The sequence below is a fragment of the Balaenoptera physalus genome (genome assembly GCF_965194825.1).
Source record: "Balaenoptera physalus genome assembly, chromosome: 2".
Taxonomy (NCBI): domain Eukaryota; kingdom Metazoa; phylum Chordata; class Mammalia; order Artiodactyla; family Balaenopteridae; genus Balaenoptera; species Balaenoptera physalus.
Genome location: NC_138883.1, coordinates 28902188 through 28919780, shown reverse-complemented (window position 1 = coordinate 28919780; position 17593 = coordinate 28902188). Strand labels below are relative to the sequence as shown.

Sequence of the window (17593 nt, the reverse complement as noted above, 5' to 3'; positions counted from 1 at the left end):
TCCAGGAAGAGCAAGATCAAGACCCACTGCCTGGGACGGCTCAGGCCTCCAGCCCCTCTCCTCCCCACCAGTCCCCGAAAACCACAACCAGTAAGTTGAGTCCCGCAGGGAGCCCCCGACCCTCACCCCTGCAAAACCCCAGCTCTCTTCAGACATGTGTTAACTTTCTTCTTATATAATATCTTGGTGTTCCCCCCACCCTCCCACTCCACCCTTGCTACTTGGTGAAACAGCCAAAGTGCTTTTAGGAGCAACTCCCACCCCAGGCTCCACCCGAACTCCATTGAGGTCACACTGAGAGGCTTCAGGTGAACCGAAGAGAAGGGGATTTTTTTCCTTGGCTTAGAAAGCAGCCTTCCTCCCACCCACGTGAGCAGTTCAGCCTGAGGCCTGGGCGGGTAGGTTCCCGAGAGCACAATCTGTTCTCTGGGAAGCTGAGCCCTTAACCCTCCGCTGCAGGGACAGAATCCCTTGCAAAAGTACACAGGCAGCAGGGTCTGGGCTGGTCCAGGCTGGAGTGCATCACACAGTTTTGCCCAGGGCCTAGGGAGTTCGAAAATGAGCTTCATTTACATAAGCCCAGTGGCCTGGAAGGGTACCCTCCTACCACAAGCAGGACACCCTTCATTTCCTTTTCCCTGGAAGGAGCAAAAGGCAAACAGGAGCTGGGCTTGGTAGGAACTGGTGAAATGCTAGCCATCATCTGTTGAGTACCTACTGTGTGCCAGTCACGTTGCATGCACAATCCTGTTTAACCTTTGCAGCAACCCTATGAGTAATTATTATCATCCCCATTTTATAGGTAGGGAAACTGAGGCTCAGGAAGTTAAGCCATGCTCAAAGCCACACAGCAAGTGGGGAAGCTGAAGAACGAACCTCTGCCCAGGCCTCATTCCTATGCCCCTGCCAGGCTTCCTTCAGAGTCACTGCCCAGGTTATCGTCCACACACCATCCAGGAATGGTGTTCTGAGTGCGGGGACGGAAGTAGGTGTGCACAAGTTTTGCCTGATGGCTCTGGAATCTGAATTGATGTCCCACTAACTGTTATTGTTCCCAAGTGTGTGACTGTGAGAGCCCCTGTAAGTGTGCGTGTGTTGGGGGTGGAGGGAGGGTGATCTGGATTCCAAAGAGCAGTTTCCAACACCGAAGTTATGCTGTAACGCTTCTGATTCATAAAGTGAGCTCACAGTCTCACGATATCCTGAATGTTGCTTCGAATGCAAATGCAGATCCCACAAATAAGAAATGGGAATTTCAGCACACTCCACCCAGCTCCAGCCCAGCTCAAGGAGTTTATTTAGTTCAGCCCCACACAGCCAAAGCGATCCTGCCTGTGCAGAAGCAACTCTTCCGATGGAACACGACCCCTGGCTGCATTTCCTGCAGCCTGTGGTGTGTCAGGGAAGAATGGAGCCCCCAGGCTGCTTCTATACTAATTCGAGCACACACAGGAAGGGTGCCAATTGGCCTGGCCAAAGGAAATGCCCAGGTTAGCAGATTCCCAGGCAGGAGGCTCCAACACTCTTTCACCCTGAGGTCCCATTGGGGTCAGGATTACTGGGACACACTCTCCAGAAGGCCAGCCATAGGGCAGTGCCAGGAGACTGGGTTCACCAGCAGCAGATTCACACATGGACCAACCCTTTTGAAAGCAATGGCACAGTATGAATCCCGCAGCAGGACTCACTGGGCCCACCACATGCTAAGTCCACGTTTTCTGGATGGAGATCTTTCATTCATTTGTTCAGCTAACATATACTAAACACCTACTAGATGCCGGACACTGTGGTAACAATATAGAGCATATGCTAGAGCAGAGCTATGATAATACTGAAATGTGCTTTCAACATTTGATGTATATGTACTAACTCGCAAAATCCTCACCTCGACTCTTTGAAGGTATAGGAACTCTAGCTCCCAGTTTATGTTTTGACCACCACATTACAGTACGTACACAAATGACTATATAAGGTGGAAATGAGTATTCAGAAGAAGGCTGAGGCTTCTCCAAAGAAGTGACATTTGAAACAGGATTAGAAGGATACGCAGGAATCTCCCAGCTACTTGTGGCCATCCCCATTCCACCAGGAGCAAGGTTTCCTTCTGGGAGACCCAACTGCAGGAGAGGGGCTATCAATGCCAAAGATTCCTGGACTGGACCCACTCCCCTTCCAGGATACTCTGCTCCATGCGCACCCCCCTGCCAATCCTTCTCCCACTCAGGGGCCCAGAGGCCTTGGCTCCACTGGGCACCCCTTCCCTGAGTTCTGCAGCCACAGGAGGTCTTCAGCTGAAATCTGTAACTGCATATTGCCTTTTTGTTTCTCCATTTATTAAAAGCAGCAGCCCACAGGGCTAAACACTCAAGCTATTTTTAAATCCCACATTTAAAAGTTGAACTCTCATCCCCATGGGCACTCCAGGGCACTCTTTCCTAGGGTGGGGTGAGGGGCTGACAGAGCCAGGAGGAGTGTGGGTTCTTCCCGATGCTTGGAGAGACCACACTGGCAGTGGTCAGGTTGTCCCAGAGCAAGCTGCATGGTTGGGGAGGGGGGGGAGGAGCCCTCCAGGTTCTTCACCCCGCCTGGCCTCTGGGAGCTACTCAGACCAGAGTAACCTGCCAGAGGCCAATCCAATTAGAGTAGAGACTGGGCCAGAGCCATACAATGAGATGGTTTATCACAGTAACTGAGTGTTTACACCCCTATTATTCACTGTCCAGAGCCATAGGAAAAAAAGGATCCACAAATTCCCAACCAGGGATGGTTTCTCCTTTCCCCTTCATCCTGAAGCCATCTAACAACCTGTGAAAAGGGTGCATTTCTCTGATGTTAAAGCGGCACATGCACACCATCCCTAGGAGGTTCTGGAGCAAGACAAGTGGTTTCCTTCCCTTAGCCGGGGCCCCACAAGGGAGAAGAGGCTTCTCCTCAGAGCTGCATTTCTTCCACCTTCATCAGGCCTCCAGTCTCAATCCTGAAGCTGCAAGGCCAAGGAGGGGCCAGACCTCCAGGCTGCCACCAGGCCAGGCTCCCCCTGTTGGAGCAGGCCAGACCTTCCCTCCCTCCAGCCACAGCTGCCAACAGGGATCCCCTGCACACACGTGCCTAGGCGGCCTCCAGAGTCACCCAAGGCCTGCCAGCTCTCCCCCATCCCACCGTCCCCTGAGCGAGGCTGCACAGGCTGGCACACAGGTCCCAGGTGGGACGGTGGAAGCAGGAAGTAGCCACTAAAGTTGTGACCAACAAAGTTTTAAACGGGGGAGAGTAACTTCCCCTTTCATGCTTGCAGCAGCTCACTCTGGAGGCTGGGCTGCAATACCCAGGGGCTCCCACTTTAGAGTGGCAGGTATCTCCTCTAGGTCTGCCTTCCTGAGGCTTCCTTGGGGCTGAGGCTTGAAAGCGTCAGGCCCTTATCCAGAAGCCTGGTGGGGGCCCTAGAGGTGCAACTTAGTGGACACGCTCCTGGATGTGTGAGTTGTAAGGGGGGTATGACTACCGCCACCAAGCCGGCCTTACGCAGGCTCCAGAAAAAAAAACCCGGGCTCCCGAGTTCCGCACAGGCACCACCAAACGCAGCACAAGGTGAGGCGGCGGGAAAGCTCCGCAGGCCGCAGCTGCACGGGGCGTGAGGGGTTGGGCGAAGGATGACAGGTCTGAGGTGCGCCAGCAGCCGGCAGCACCGCGGTGCGCGGGGTGAGGCCGGTCCGCCCGCCCTAAACGCTCCAGCTTAGGCCTCAGCTGCACTGGCCCCGGTTCCCTGACACCCCTGCACCTCTGTCCCCCAAACTCCGGACGCGCGTGCAGTTTCCACGTCCGCTCTCGGGTGCACACGGGAAGGGGAAAGGGCTCCCGCACCAAGTTCCCGCAGCTCGCGAGAGCCTCCCGTACCTCCCGGACCCAGGCTCGGTCACGCAAGCCGGTCCTGGTGGACACCACGTTTCGCTCAGGCGGAGGAGGAGCCGCCGCTACCGCCGCGGGCCCGGAGGCTTGGGAGGGTTTTCCTGCCGGGGCCGCGCCCGGGTGGGCGGGGGCCGCGCGCGAGCTGCGTAGCTGCACAAACACGGCGGGTTGGCGCTGCACAGGCACTTGCGGGCGGGGGGGGGGGGGGGGGTGCGGGCCGCCGAGGGGGCGGGCGGCGGGGCGGCAAACGCACGTACACAAGCGCGCGCCCCCACCCCCGGCCGCTCCGGCAGCAGAAGTTGCCGCGCCGCGCCCCCCGTGGCTCCGCGCCCCCGCTCTGGGCCGCGCCTGCAGAGCTGCAGCCCGCGCGCCCAGCCGCCACTGCTTGCGCGCAGCCCGGGGTCCCTTGGCCGCCGCAGCCAGGGCGGGCTTTGCGCCGAGCCGCGTGCAGGCCTCGGCCGCCGGCCCAACAGCCCCACTTACCCTGCTCCTACCCGAGCTCCGGCATCGGCTGTCCCCTTTCCGCCGCGGGCCGCCGCCTTCGGTCGCCTCCCAGGCTCCAGCCGCCTGCACGCACTCCCGATTTTAAAAACAAACAGGCGCCGCCGCCTCCCCGCGGCGCTCGCAGAATTTCCGCCAGCTCGCGCCTCCCGAGGCCGGGAAGTTTGCTGGCAGGGCCCGGGCGGGACGCGCGGGCTGTCACCCCTCGCTCCCGGCACAGGAGCCTCGGCGCAACCCGCGCCTGTGGTGTCCGCCTCGCGGTCGCTCTCCCTCCCTTCGTGTCACCCCCCAGTCCTGCGATGCAGTGTCAGGATTGCACTGCTCTGACTCATCGGTTGAGCTCACAGCTTGAAAAAAAAGAGAGAGAGAGAGAGGGCGAGAGGCAACAGCGAAGGAGGAGGACTCTCTGGCGTGCTACAAAGGATTGCACAACTCGGGGCTGGGAGCGCGGAGCGCCCAGCGGCGGGCCGGCGCGCGCGGCACGGCGGCGAGCAGGAACCAGCTCTACCACTTCATCAGCACAACTGTCTCGGGTCTGCCTCTCAGCCAGCAGGCCCGGCGCCGCCCACTTCCTGCGACCAAATAAGGCCGGAGAAGGAGTCTTTAAACCTCCGGCGGCTGCCCAGGCTGGGGATTTCCAGCAGACCTCACCTCCACTCCCAAGTCAGTCGCCACCCTCCCCCAGCCGAGGCCAGCGCCCCCGATGGCTTTGCTGGAACCAACAGGCCACGCGGCTCGTTCCTTTCACACCAAGGTCAGGACGAGACGGTGACGAAATGTTTGGAAACCCAGCGGGCCTGCCAGGAAAGTATGTGTGTGATGTTGGGGAGGACACAAGTCGCTTTCTTCCACAGAGAAAACTCTCGTTTTGGATACGGTAAAGCATGCTTAATCTTCTCCAAGGCACTTCATTAACAGTCTCCCCAAGCTTCACTTTTTGGCTTATCAGCATCCTAGTGGTGGTAAGGTTATTGAGAAACTGCTCCCAGCCCCTATGAAAGACCCATGTCTTGATTACTTGGGTGTGAAAAGCTCCTTGGTTTAATTCTAGCAGCTGAGGCCCAAGTTAGGCAGCTTTTGACTGCATGCCTATATTTCACCTACCTTTCCTACCATCCCCTGATGCCTCCTTAACTGGCGGGAAGATGGGAAACCTTTCTGCTACTCAGGAGGTTCTTGCTGGCCCCCACATACAATGAGGCTCCAGGGCCAGGAGAAAGTCCTGGGGAGGGAGCCCTTTTTTCCTAGTTCCTTTCATTTGTTTTTGTTTTTTCTTTTCCCCAAGGAGATGGGTCAGAAGGAGATTTTTCTTTGAAGGAAAAACCACTGAAGAATACACTGTGTCCTGGCAGCTGCTTTTCCCCTGTGGCCAGTCGTGAGAAGCAGGTGCATCCCTTGCTTTCTCAGGGGGAAGGGGAGGGGCAGCAGATTCTCACATCCCTCTGAACCTGCAGGGCAAGGACCTTCCCCACCACGCCCCTCCCTCTGCCCCCAGTGGATGACAGAGATGACACTGGTACCTTCTGCCTAGAAACCTTCAGAACCCCACACTTGCTTCTAAGGGACATGACCTTCCTGTCCTCTTCCATCCCTTCACTGGCGGGAGCACCTGTGTGCATCTGGTGCTCACACCTTACCCAGGAGGAAAAGGGCTTATCTGCACCATGGTATGACAGACATGTCACAGTCATGACAACTTAGTCTCATCTGCAAAATAAAGATAATTATGCCAGGGGACTGGACCGGATGACCTTTTAAAATTCCTTCCAGTTTAAAATCCACGATTCTGTGATTGTAAAAAATGAATGGAGGAGCCAGGGAAACAACCTCCAACAAAGAAAAGCCCAGGCTCTCGGATTTAGCATCTGCTCCGACAGTATTGTTCCTGACAATTCTCAAAGGATGTCCCCACACACAGCCTACTGAACAACCCTGTGTGTGAGAGAGTTTCATCCCGCTCATTTTATGGATGCAAACATTGAGGTTCAGAAAGGTTGAGTGACTTGCACAAGATCACAAAGCAAGCCAGTAGTCTGTCATCTCTCTGTTCCTCTTCCCATCTCCCCTAGAGGAAGGCAGTGAGCAATTGGGGGACTGGGACGCTCAGGCATGCTGGCCCCCAAGTAGAGGCTGGACTCTCAGGACTCCTGGCAGAGGTTCTGTGTAAAACCTTTTTGTTTTTTCCATTTGTCTGATTTTTTTCCTCCCCACTGACACCTCATCCAAGTGAGGGAAGCAAAAGCAAAGCCGCCTGGTCTGCAGTGCTCACTCCTCTGCAAACCTGCAGCCATCCCGACCTCCCCCTTGGGCCTGGCCCCCAGAGCTGGCCTCGAGCCAGTCCAGAGCAAGTCCCCCGATAGCCAGTGTAGACAAGCCCAGGGATGTTCCCCACCAAGCAGAACCCTGGCTGGGGAGCACATTTCTAGAAGAGCCTGCCACCATGAAGCCAGAGCCTAGCCTCCAGGGAACAAGTGGGAGCCGCTCCAAAGGGCACTCCTCAGCCTTGTCCCGCCAGGACTTCCTCTCTGTCCTACGCCGGGATGCTGGGCCAGGCCCAGGAAGCAGCACAGGGAGCAGAGGTAGGTGGCAGGATGCATGAGAAACAGAAGTCAGTGACCTGGAACAGCCCTGCTCATCTTGGAGCAGCTCATGCTCACAAAGGAAGAGAGGGAGGAGAAACGGCATGTGCGTGTGTAGGGGAGGAGGGCCCAAGACTGTCCCAGATGGCCCCTGCCTGGCAGGAGAAGTCTCCCTCCCAAAGGCAGGCAGCTGAGGATGTATAAAGAAAGCTGCAGCTCTTCCAGGAAAGCCCTGGAGGTCAGTTTTGCTGCAGATATGACAGTGCAGAATCACTGACATGTGAAGTGAAAGTTTTGGTTTTAGAAGCTCCAGCCCTTCCTACAGAGGCAGCTAAGAAGGGTGCCCTTTGGGTAAGAAAAAAATAAAGGTGTTCCAGGGACCTTACCCATACAGCGGACTTTTCTCCACCAGCAAGCTTCTTTACAAACTGCAGAAAAGAGAGAGGTACAGAGCTCCAGTTCCCAGGGAGTGCATCTGCTGAGAAACACTCCAGGAAGCAAAGCATCCTAGACAGGATTTCAAACTCTGGGTCCCAGTGACAGTAGAATATGGCATTAGAGACGCTTCCTAGAATGGCATCAGCTCTCTGGACTCCGCTCAGAGTGATCCCTCACTGCCCTGAGTGGTCATCATCAGCATCCACTTCTGGGACAACTTGAGACCATTAAGAAGCTTCCAAGGGTGAATTTTGTGGTATGTGAATTATATCCCAATAAAGCTGTTCTTAAGAGGAAAAAAAAACAAAGCTTCCAAGGAAGCCAGGTTCTCACCACCCATCCACCTGCCTCTAACTTTCTGCTTCCATCATTCACGATTTAAAAGAGGAGTTTTCTTCACCCCAAACCCCATGCCTGCTTTCCTGTCCTTTTTCCATTGTCCTTTCTCTGTCAGGACTTTCCATCGAGGCCAGCACACATGGTGTGTTTAAGTGAATAACCAACCTTTACAGGAATGTGGGGAATAGGGGGTACAAATACCTTTGAGGAAATCCCAAGTCCACAATGCTGGGTTCCTTATGTCCCTTATGTTCCTTGTGTCCCTGTTGTCATTTCCCTTTTCAGAATAAAGGTACTACTTCTAGGACCTCATTACCTACAGTTAAAACAGAAGAGAGACAAGGTTGTAGAAAGAACAGGGAACCAGGACTGAGTTTGGGTCCTGCCTAACTAAAGCCAACCCACTGTGTGATCTTAGGAAAGTTGACACTTACCTTCTCCAAGTCTTGCATTTTGGCTCCCTAGATGTACTGTAAGTATTTGCTACACAAACAATAAAAGAATGCCTGCTTTCTAGGGACTTTGGAGAATCACAAGGACAAGAAAACTGCTTTATCATGCTATGTACCTGTAAGAGGTTACCATTTTTTTTTTTAATGTTTTACCCTATATCCCCTTCTCCCAAAACTAGCTTCTCCCTTTCAAAAACCTAGTCCAGTCAAGATTCTTTTTCCTCTGAAATGACCCCAGGTCCACCCCCATCAGCCTCAGGGTGACCCTATGCTGGGCTCTGCCCAGAGAGACTCTTTCCAACACTGACTCAATGTCCCATCCAGGTGTCTCTCCAAGGCTTCTGCCCAGTCCCTGCTCTTTGTGTCCTTCCCTCCAAGCTTTTCCACTGTGCGCCCACCCAGCCCGAATAGGGACGCTCCTTTGATGCCTGTGCCTTCTCTTCACCCCTTTTTTGCCACGTCCTTTCTGAGGGAGCAGGGAGCTCAAAACCCCAGCTGTGAAGTTAAGCCACCGTGTGCTGAGAAGTCCCTGCACTGTCTTCTCTTTTACCCGTGAAAACCCAGGGGGCCCTCCGCCTGAGTTCACGGTTACCTCACCTGTTCCGGGGCAGGGCCGTGCCTGCCGCAGCAGCCTCCAGCTGTCCTCATCCCGTGGCCCTCCTACCCCCGCCTCCACCTCCCTCTCTCGCAGGCCTGGGCCAGGTTCTGAGTGCCTTTGTCAAGCCTGAGAGGGAACTTCTGCAGATGTCCCCAGTTGCTGCTGTCACTCTAGGAGAGACGTCTGGCTGGGGATAGGGAGAAGGACAAAACAGGTGTGGCCACCACGGAGGGTGGGCCGGCAGGGCCACGGGGACAGAAACACCCTTTCTTCACAGAACCAGAGCTGCCAGCTTCCCAAAGGCCTCGTTTCAGCACCGTCCCACGTCCCCTGCAGAACCAGCCCCAGAACAGACTCCTTCACGATCTGATTCCTGGAGCCCAGGCTCCCTACCTTGTGTTTGTGGGCCAGGAGGAACGGGCCCTCCGAGATCCAGGGTGTGCACTGGGCATGCTTTAAGGCATTATTTTTAAACGAAAACAAATACAAATGATGCGCCTTGGACTAGAAGCCAAAATTCATATTCATGGGAATGTCCAGGTTAAGAGAACAAGCTGAGACCTGAGTCCAATTCTTGGCTCACACTAGCTTGATGACCTTGAGCAAGTTTCTTAACCACCTGGTTTTCTCATGTGCAAGATGGGGATGATAAGAGCTTAAAACAGTGCCTGGCGTACATTAAGTCTTCCTAAGTATTGATTCCCATTTTTTCTCATCTCCTAACTGATCTTCTAGTCTTGCACACCTATCACCCACACTGCCATCAGAGTGATCACATCCCTTTTCAAGACCTCCCATCATCTACTGCAAAAAGTTGAGACTGTTAGCCAGACTGTTAGGCACTTGCAGTTCTGGAATGATCTGGCTCTGCCCTACTTCCCAGCCCCAGGCCCACATAGCCTAACAACCTGAAGTTCCCCAAGATGCCTGCTTTCTCACACGTGCTCCTCCTCCCCCCACTTTCATCCATAGGTAAACCCGCCATACCCTGGTCCTGACTTAAGCTTAATGGCAGCTCTTCCAGGAAGCCTTCCTTGACTCCTCCAAGCAGAGCACGGCCACTGCAGTGTACACTGCTGGAGTCCTCCCAGAGCCCCTTAATCAGGTTGGTGCACTGTGAGTGCAGCTACTGCGAGTATTGACTCCCAGCTACTGTGAGTGTTGACTGCTAAGGGCTCACAGCTGCCCCCTTCTCAAAGGGAGCCTTTGCTAGGAGAGAGCACTGCAGCCAATGATTGACAAGGGGGGGAGGGGGAGAGGAGTGGGTCCAAAAGAAAGGTGGGATCAAATCTGTGGTGATGCAGTTCCTATTGCAGGGCCCCCTGTGGTATCTGGCTGAAGCTAGCTCCAGCTGCAACACGTCCCTCCTTGCTTAGCTTCTTCCCCAGCCCAAATCTGCTTCCCTCACTTCCTGCCTCCTGGGAGAACTTAAATCAATCCCAGGCACCCTGAACTGTCTTGGTCTCTATCCCTAAGGATCAGACCAGCCACTCTCTCTCCTAACTCCCATGGCACGGTCTGTTTATCTTGACTCCATCCCCTCCCTACACCTTGCTCTACAGCTGCTTCCTGCACCATCTCCCTACTAGGTTCAGAGTTTCTGAAGGGCACAGCCTAGATCTTAGTCACCTTGTATCCCTGGTGCCTATGCAGTGCCTGCACATGCTGGGTGCTTAGTAAGTGCTTGTTGATAAATGCACAAATAACATTTGTGGAATTCTGAGGTAGGCAATAAAATGTAAGTATTATTATCACTACTTTTATTACTATTCTGTTTCTTCCATTCTAAGATGCACATTTCCCCCCATTTTAATATCTCTGAATATTAAAGGATGCATCTTACAATTGATAGCACATCAAGGTTTAATTAGCAGCATTTTCTTTTTCATAGTTGTAAATAAAATAATGGTCTTTTATAATCACTGGCTTCTTAGGTTCAGTGGTGTATGGTATTATTATTATTTTTGGCCATGCCACACAGCTTGTGGGATCTTAGTTCCCCGACCAGGGATCGAACCAAGGCCCCGGCAGTGAAAGCACTGGGTCCTAACCACTGGACCGCCAGGGAATTCCCTGTATGGTACTACTACTGCTACTGCTACTGCTACTGCTACTGCTACTGCTACTGCTACTGCTACTGCTACTACTACTACTACTACTGAGACTGGATCTCCTGGATTCTGCGGACTGCAAGGCAAAGTCCACAGAGCTAAGTCCCCATTACCTGAGCTCAGTAGCTGTCAGGCAAGCTCTCATAAAGTGACCTGCATTTGCCCAGGGACCAGAAGGACCCCTGTGTCCAAACACCTCTGGAAATTCCCATGAAAGTAGGCCAATGTGATGTGGAACAAGCTCTGGACTGGGAGTCAGGAAAGCAACGTTCTAAGCCTAGTTCTTCCTCTAATTTTCTGGATGACCCCACGCGGGACCTATCAACACATTTACTGAGCACCTACTAAATGCTTGACATGATGCAAGCCCAGTGGGTCCACCCAGAGCCCTGAGAGGAAGCCATTATCCTCATTTTATAGATAAGGAAGCTGAGGTTCAGAAAGGTTAAACAGCTCTTCCAAGGTCAGACAGATGGTATTTGACCGCTGGGCTCTCTGAGTCCTTCTCTCGGCTATATGAGGATACCTCCCTGGGCCTGTATTTTCCCAGAAAAAATGTCAAATAATGAGGCGTCACAGACTGGAGGCTCACAAGCCATTCTCATTCCCAGATACACTGTATCTGACCCATCTCATGTATTTTATTTTAATTGAATTAAATTGATTTTCAACATTTATTTAAATCGGGAGGTTTAAGCTAAAAATCGGGATATCTGGTTTGTCATGAAAAAAATTGGAACACTGGCCACATTGGGCCCTCCTTCTCGCAGGTGGAGCTAAGTAGCAGCACAAGGGGAGTGGCGTCAGGGGGGAATGGCACTGTGACGGGACGCACACATTCCAACTTTCCACAGATTCCACCCCTTCCTAGGCCACGGGTCACTATTGTTTATCATCTCATTTGTGCTGTTTTCTTGCACCCAGCCAGCCTCTGTTATTGAGATCCCCCATGTTCCCTACAGGCCTTTGAGTGGGTGACCCTTAGACCAGATGAACTCCTGTGCCCTCTCCAGCCCTCACAGCCTGTGGCTCCTCCCAGAATCTCCCAGCGCGGCCTCCCTCCAAGGAGGTCACTTCATGAACCTATTTCAGAACCACTCAGGCAAGCCCCTGCCTGGCACCTTTGCCTCCATCACAGGGCCCCCACTGTTGGTCCCTCCCAGCCCCAGCCGGCCCCACCCAGAGCATCAGTCCCAGCCAGTTCCCAGGGCTGCAGGCGGTGGAGGGAATGGCTGAGGTGGTGAACCAGGCCGGTGTGGAGAAGCTCTAGCCCAGCTCAAGGGGCAGGGCCCCACCCAGGGAGGGTGGGAGGAAGGCAGGACTTTGTACTTCCCAACAGGAAAGTGGTTCAAGGAGATACATGTACGTGGGGAGGCTCCGCAGTCACAGAAGATGAGCACCGTTTGACACATAAGGAAGGACAAGCAGTAAATCATCAGGAGGAAAAAGGTACAGTCTCAGCAGCAATTTAAGATATGCAGATTAGAACACCATTAAGGGCCCATTATGGCCAGAGTCAACATGAAAATAAGTAAAGAAATTAAACAAGAAAGCTGTTGGCAGGGTCATCAGGAAACAGCTGCACATACATAAACTGCTCAAATCTTTCTAGAATGTGATTTGCATTGTGTTGCAAGAGTTTAAGACTCGATCAGGTAATTATGGTCAGGGAACCAGATCCCATGAAAACAACTTAAAATAGCACCACCAAGGAGTTTTTATAAAAGATGCTCGGGGCTTCCCTGGTGGCGCAGTGGTTGAGAATCTGCCTGCCAATGCAGGGGACACGGGTTCGAGCCCTGGTCTGGGAAGATCCCACATGCCACGGAGCAACTGGGCCCGTGAGCCACAATTGCTGAGCCTGCGCGTCTGGAGCCTGTGCTCCGCAACAAGAGAGGCCGAGATGGTGAGAGGCCCGCGCACCGCGATGAAGAGTGGTCCCCACTTGCCACAGCTAGAGAAAGCCCTCACACAGAAACTAAGACCCAACACAGTCATAAATAAATAAATAAATAAAAAGAACGTGAATTTCTTTAAAAAAAAAAAAAAAAAGATCTCTTAAAAAAAAAAAAAAAAAAAAAAAAAGATGCTCATAGCACCTATATATATAGACACCCCCCCAAATGGAACTCCATTCAGATTACAGAATGGTATGTTAACAGAATGAAATAGGAAAGGACTGACACATGGAAACAATCTGATGAAACCATTTGATGAACTCATGTTAAGGGACAAAATCGGTACAAAAAATAGTAGTAGAGGTGGACTTATCAACTATGTTAAAACTTCCATAGGGACATTAGCAGCAATCAGGAGAGAATTCTGAACAATGCAAATTGCTAAGGTGTAATGTTTATTATGTTAAGTTGATCAAGATGGTTTAAATAATGATGATGATGATGATGATGATACAGACGATGTAAAGGCCTTTGAACAGGATTTCCTCATAATAAAAACACCCCAGCCCTGGTCCCGGGCGCAGGTAGGCCCAGGGCCCTGGCTTGATGAGGAAGGAAGAAGGAATGTAAACTGGGAGAGGAGGGGTTATGACTGTAGGTAGGGGGAGGGCCCCAGAGCTTCCCTTGTCAGAAGGGCTCTGAAAGACACCTCCACCAAAAGAAACAAAGTTACACAAATAAACCCACACCATTTATTTATTTGTAATAAATACAAATACCATTTGTATTTATTACACAAATAAACCCACACCATTTAACCTCCAAAGTCCTGGGTGCTAACTCTTACTGCTGCATTTGCGCTCTCAATTTTACTAATACCTTATTTCAGCAACTTCGTAGGTGACACTAGGGCTCTTTGTGGGCTAGCCTAGGAACCCAACTACCATTTATAGCATTGTTTCTATGGAAATGTGTTTCAAACTTCAAGAAACTGAGCTGCTGACAACCCTGGGGCACGCACGTGGTCTATAAATTAGGGAACTGAGACGAGCAGTTATTGCTGGGTCCTGGGCTCAGGAAGACAGCATGTTACTTAGACTCTGTGTCAGTTAATACACCACCAGCAATGATCCCGTTGGAGCTGGCTGGCGGTCACTGTAGAGGGTGGGGATGGGACCACGGCATCTAGGAATGAACACGATATTCTAGGGAAGCACATGGATATTCCCCACCCCTGCCTCCAAACCCACGCACAAGCCTGCGTGTCATGGAAGACATGAAACCGGCCTGAGTACCCTTCATGAGTATCCAAGCAAGCCCTGTGCCCAACACGCTCTCCAGTTTCTCTCTGACTCTGGCAAACCGCCAGCCACAAGGCCCTATTTCAGTCTGATCGTGGAACAACAAACTCCAAATCTTTGACAGTTCTGGAATTTGGCTTTAGCGGATATGTGCTTGCGATAACCCATCTCCCCACACGTTCTGTTGCGGTGGCTTCTGTGTTAGCAGGCTCCAACCTGCCCGCTCGAGGTCTGCCCAGGGCTCTCCAGCTCCACCCACTTCAGGACGCCAAGCAACACAAGGAGTCTCCATTTCCTGCCTTGGACTGTGCTAGTCACAGGGAAAGAATGATCATGGGCCCTCCAACAGACACTCCACGTGACAAGAAAGTTCCCCACTAAGAAGAAAAGGCTACACACAGGGAGGCAACCCAAAGGGGGAGTGATGGGTGAGACGGCCGTGTACTAGGTGTCCCAAGGTTCTGAGATGCCAGAGATACAAGGTGGTCAGAAGGCGGTCAGAAGACAGTCAGCTGCTCGGCCACAGGCCACACCTGCAGCTGCAAGTCCCAGCAGAGCTCATGGCAAGATGGGAGGGGTCAGAGGGCCCTGCAGGCCAAGCCAGAGGTAGGCTGGATGAATGTGGAGGGCTTCATGAGGCTGGCTAAAGGGCAACTCTAAGTTTCAATACTATAATGAATCTGTGCAACACTGTGCAGGAGGTCATTTTGCAAAGCACACCCTCTCCCCTGCCTGTGTGAACTGCAGAAGAGAGAATCTGCCTCCCGCTGCGGCTGGGCCAGCAGGACCGGGCAGCCTCGAGATGAGTGGGCGGCTTAGAGCCAGAGCCTCAGGGCCACATGTACTCACTGGGCTGGTTCCCTAGAAACCCAGGTGCAAACAATCATCTGGGGCTCTGAGGCCACTTGGGGGTCGCCTGCACCAGGCCGAGTCCACTGGGAGCCCTGAAGTTATGTAGTTAGCCAGCCTATGAAGTCAGGCTCAGCCAATCTGAACTCTCCAGCCCCTGCAGTGCAGGGGGCTGATAAGACACAGCAGTTCCTTCTTTCAGGTGGTAACAGATGGGAGGCTTGGAGTTCCTCCCCCTGGCCTCCTTCCCACCCAGATCCAAAGATGTTGATAAGTTAAGGTCCTTTTTTTTAAAAAGTATATAATATATAAGTATATACATGTATTTATTATATAAGTATAGTATATATTAAAGTATACTAATATATAATAGAAATGTTATAAAGGTATAATATATTCAAGTATATTAATATATATTATATAATATATATTAAAGTATTATATAAAAGTATATATATAAAGCAATTTCAAACACACAAATACTCCACTCATAACCACTTCACCTAAATATTGTATTTACCTTATGCCAATTTATACCATAGCCAATGTAATCAGTTTGTATGCACTCACCAAGTGTATGTACAATTTGCCTGTTAAAACAGAAGCCACTTTTTCACCAAAATTCTTCGGCACTTTCGCATGAATTAACATCATCTTCATATTAATTTAACAGTGGCACAATATTCCACTGAGTCTAGGTATCACCAATTATATAGCCATGTGGAACACTCAGGCTGTTTACAGTTTTTTGCTATTTTAAACAACGTTGCTATAAATATCTTTGTGTGTATAGCTCTTTTCCTTTCTAGAATTATTTCCTTAGAATAAATTCCCAAGAGTAATACTAGTACGTAAAAGGAAATTAACATTTTTTTATAGCTTCAAGTTCTACATTTAAAAAAATATATTGGGGCTTCCCTGGTGGCGCAGTGGTTAAGAATCCGCCTGCCAATGCAGGGGACATGGGTTTGAGCCCTGGTCCGGGAAGATCCCACATGCCGCGGAGCAACTAAGCCCGTGCGCCACAACTACTGAGCCTGCGCTCCACAGCCCGTGAGCCACAACTACTGAAGCCCGTGTGCCACAACCACTGAAGCCCGTGCACCTAGAGCCTGTGCTCTGCAACAAGAGAAGCCACCACAATGAGAAGCCTGCGCCCCGCAACAAAGAGTAGCCCCCACTCACTGCAACTAGAGAAAGCCCGCGTGCAGCAGCGAAGACCCAATGCAGCCAAAAATTAAATAAATGAATAAATAAATAAATTTATTAAAAATATATATATATATAGTTCTATGTGAGTTACCTGGACTATCTTTTTCCAAAGTAGTTTTCCTGACACCTCCCAATCCTACCAAGCAAGGTAGGATGGCTCGGAGGTAGCTCCACTGATTTGCTGGGGAGGGATGAGGAAGGAGGACAGAGATGGGAGTAGGAATGTGGAGGACTGAGTTGGACAGGAGGAGGGAGCAGGCCCCCTGGAGGCAGAAACAAAGGCAGATCCCTCCCAAAACGGGCCAACACCTCCCTAGGACATCAAACCCACCCCACCACTCAAGTTTCCTCTGAGTTGATCTTCCAAGGGCCAAGAACAAAGACACACTTCAAGGGGTTCCTAAAAGAGATCTTAGAAATACGATGTGATTCCAGGTATGGAAACATATTTTGCAAACAACAGAGGCCATGCACTCACCAGCAGTCGAGCAGGCCCATGCATGTGTGGGTTCAACTTTGAGAAAGAAAATCTCTTAAGAAAGAAAGTCCACCTCATCAGGTATGGTGGGAAATATGCTCCTCCACGGCTCTCTCTAGGTGGCATGCAGACCGCGGATAACTATTCCGCACCAGGAAGGCTCTTGTGAGGTAACACAGGTCCCACTGTGAGGCACCATAAAGACACCGCCTGCCAGGCTCCGTTCACAGGCTTGGGGAATTTCTGAGCAGGAAAGAACCACATGTGGTGTAAGTGTCTCACTGTAGAGACAAACTGAGACCCCAAGTGCCTGCTCTGGGGCTCCTGCTGCGTCCTGCAGTCATTGTCAGCTGGGCGCTCCTCTTCCTCCAACAGAAAGAGCCACAGCCTGTCCTGACGGCCACTCGGCTGAACAGCGCTTTCCATTTTAGAGCCTCAGTGCGTCCTCTCATGGTGTGCTGACTCGTTCTCCCTAGTTCCTTCTCCGTGCAAAGCCAGCAGACAGTGCCAGGCATGGACACTAAGGGGTCCTCCAAGGGCAGCTGGTGTTTAGCCTTCTTCAGGGGTTGGGCTGATGGGGAGGAAAGTCTCTGCCGCCTTTAAACCAGCTCCTCACCACAGATGCCTCCTCAGGGTCATCCTCAGGGCGCGGGGGACCCAGGTGCTGGGCTTTGTGGCCCTAAACCCCCTTCCCACCCTCACCAGGGTCTCCCTCAGGTTCAGAGAAACAGCAAAGCCACCAAGGCAGCAGCTCCACCAGCAGGTGCAAAGGGAGGCTGTCAGCTCACCAACCACGCGTGCCCCCTGACCGAGGCCAGGTCCTGGGCCTGCCCCTACGCCCTCACATCCCCTCAGGCCGCCCTTCCGGTCCCATCACGGGACACCTACTGTGTGCCAGGCACAGTGCTAGGCCAGGGAGGAGCCAGGCACACCT

At 52.1% G+C, this 17593-nt stretch overlaps 1 protein-coding gene across 9 annotated transcripts in view; it reads right to left on the bottom strand.

The window, feature by feature from the left end:
- The window catches only part of MIDEAS (mitotic deacetylase associated SANT domain protein), a 67643-nt gene that overhangs the window by 36644 nt on the left and 13406 nt on the right, over positions 1-17593 (bottom strand). For 3 of the 9 annotated variants that reach the window (XM_082451575.1, XM_082451576.1, XM_082451573.1), the window contains exon 1: positions 4387-4690. The exons of 1 other annotated variant lie outside the window; for it this stretch is intronic. The gene's annotated coding sequence lies outside the window, so the exon portion shown is untranslated. Of the gene's footprint in view, positions 1-4386; positions 4693-7369; positions 7412-7961; positions 8077-17593 lie in introns of those variants that run through there. 5 more of the 9 variants (XM_082451570.1, XM_082451571.1, XM_082451568.1 and 2 more) reach the window with 5 other exon arrangements.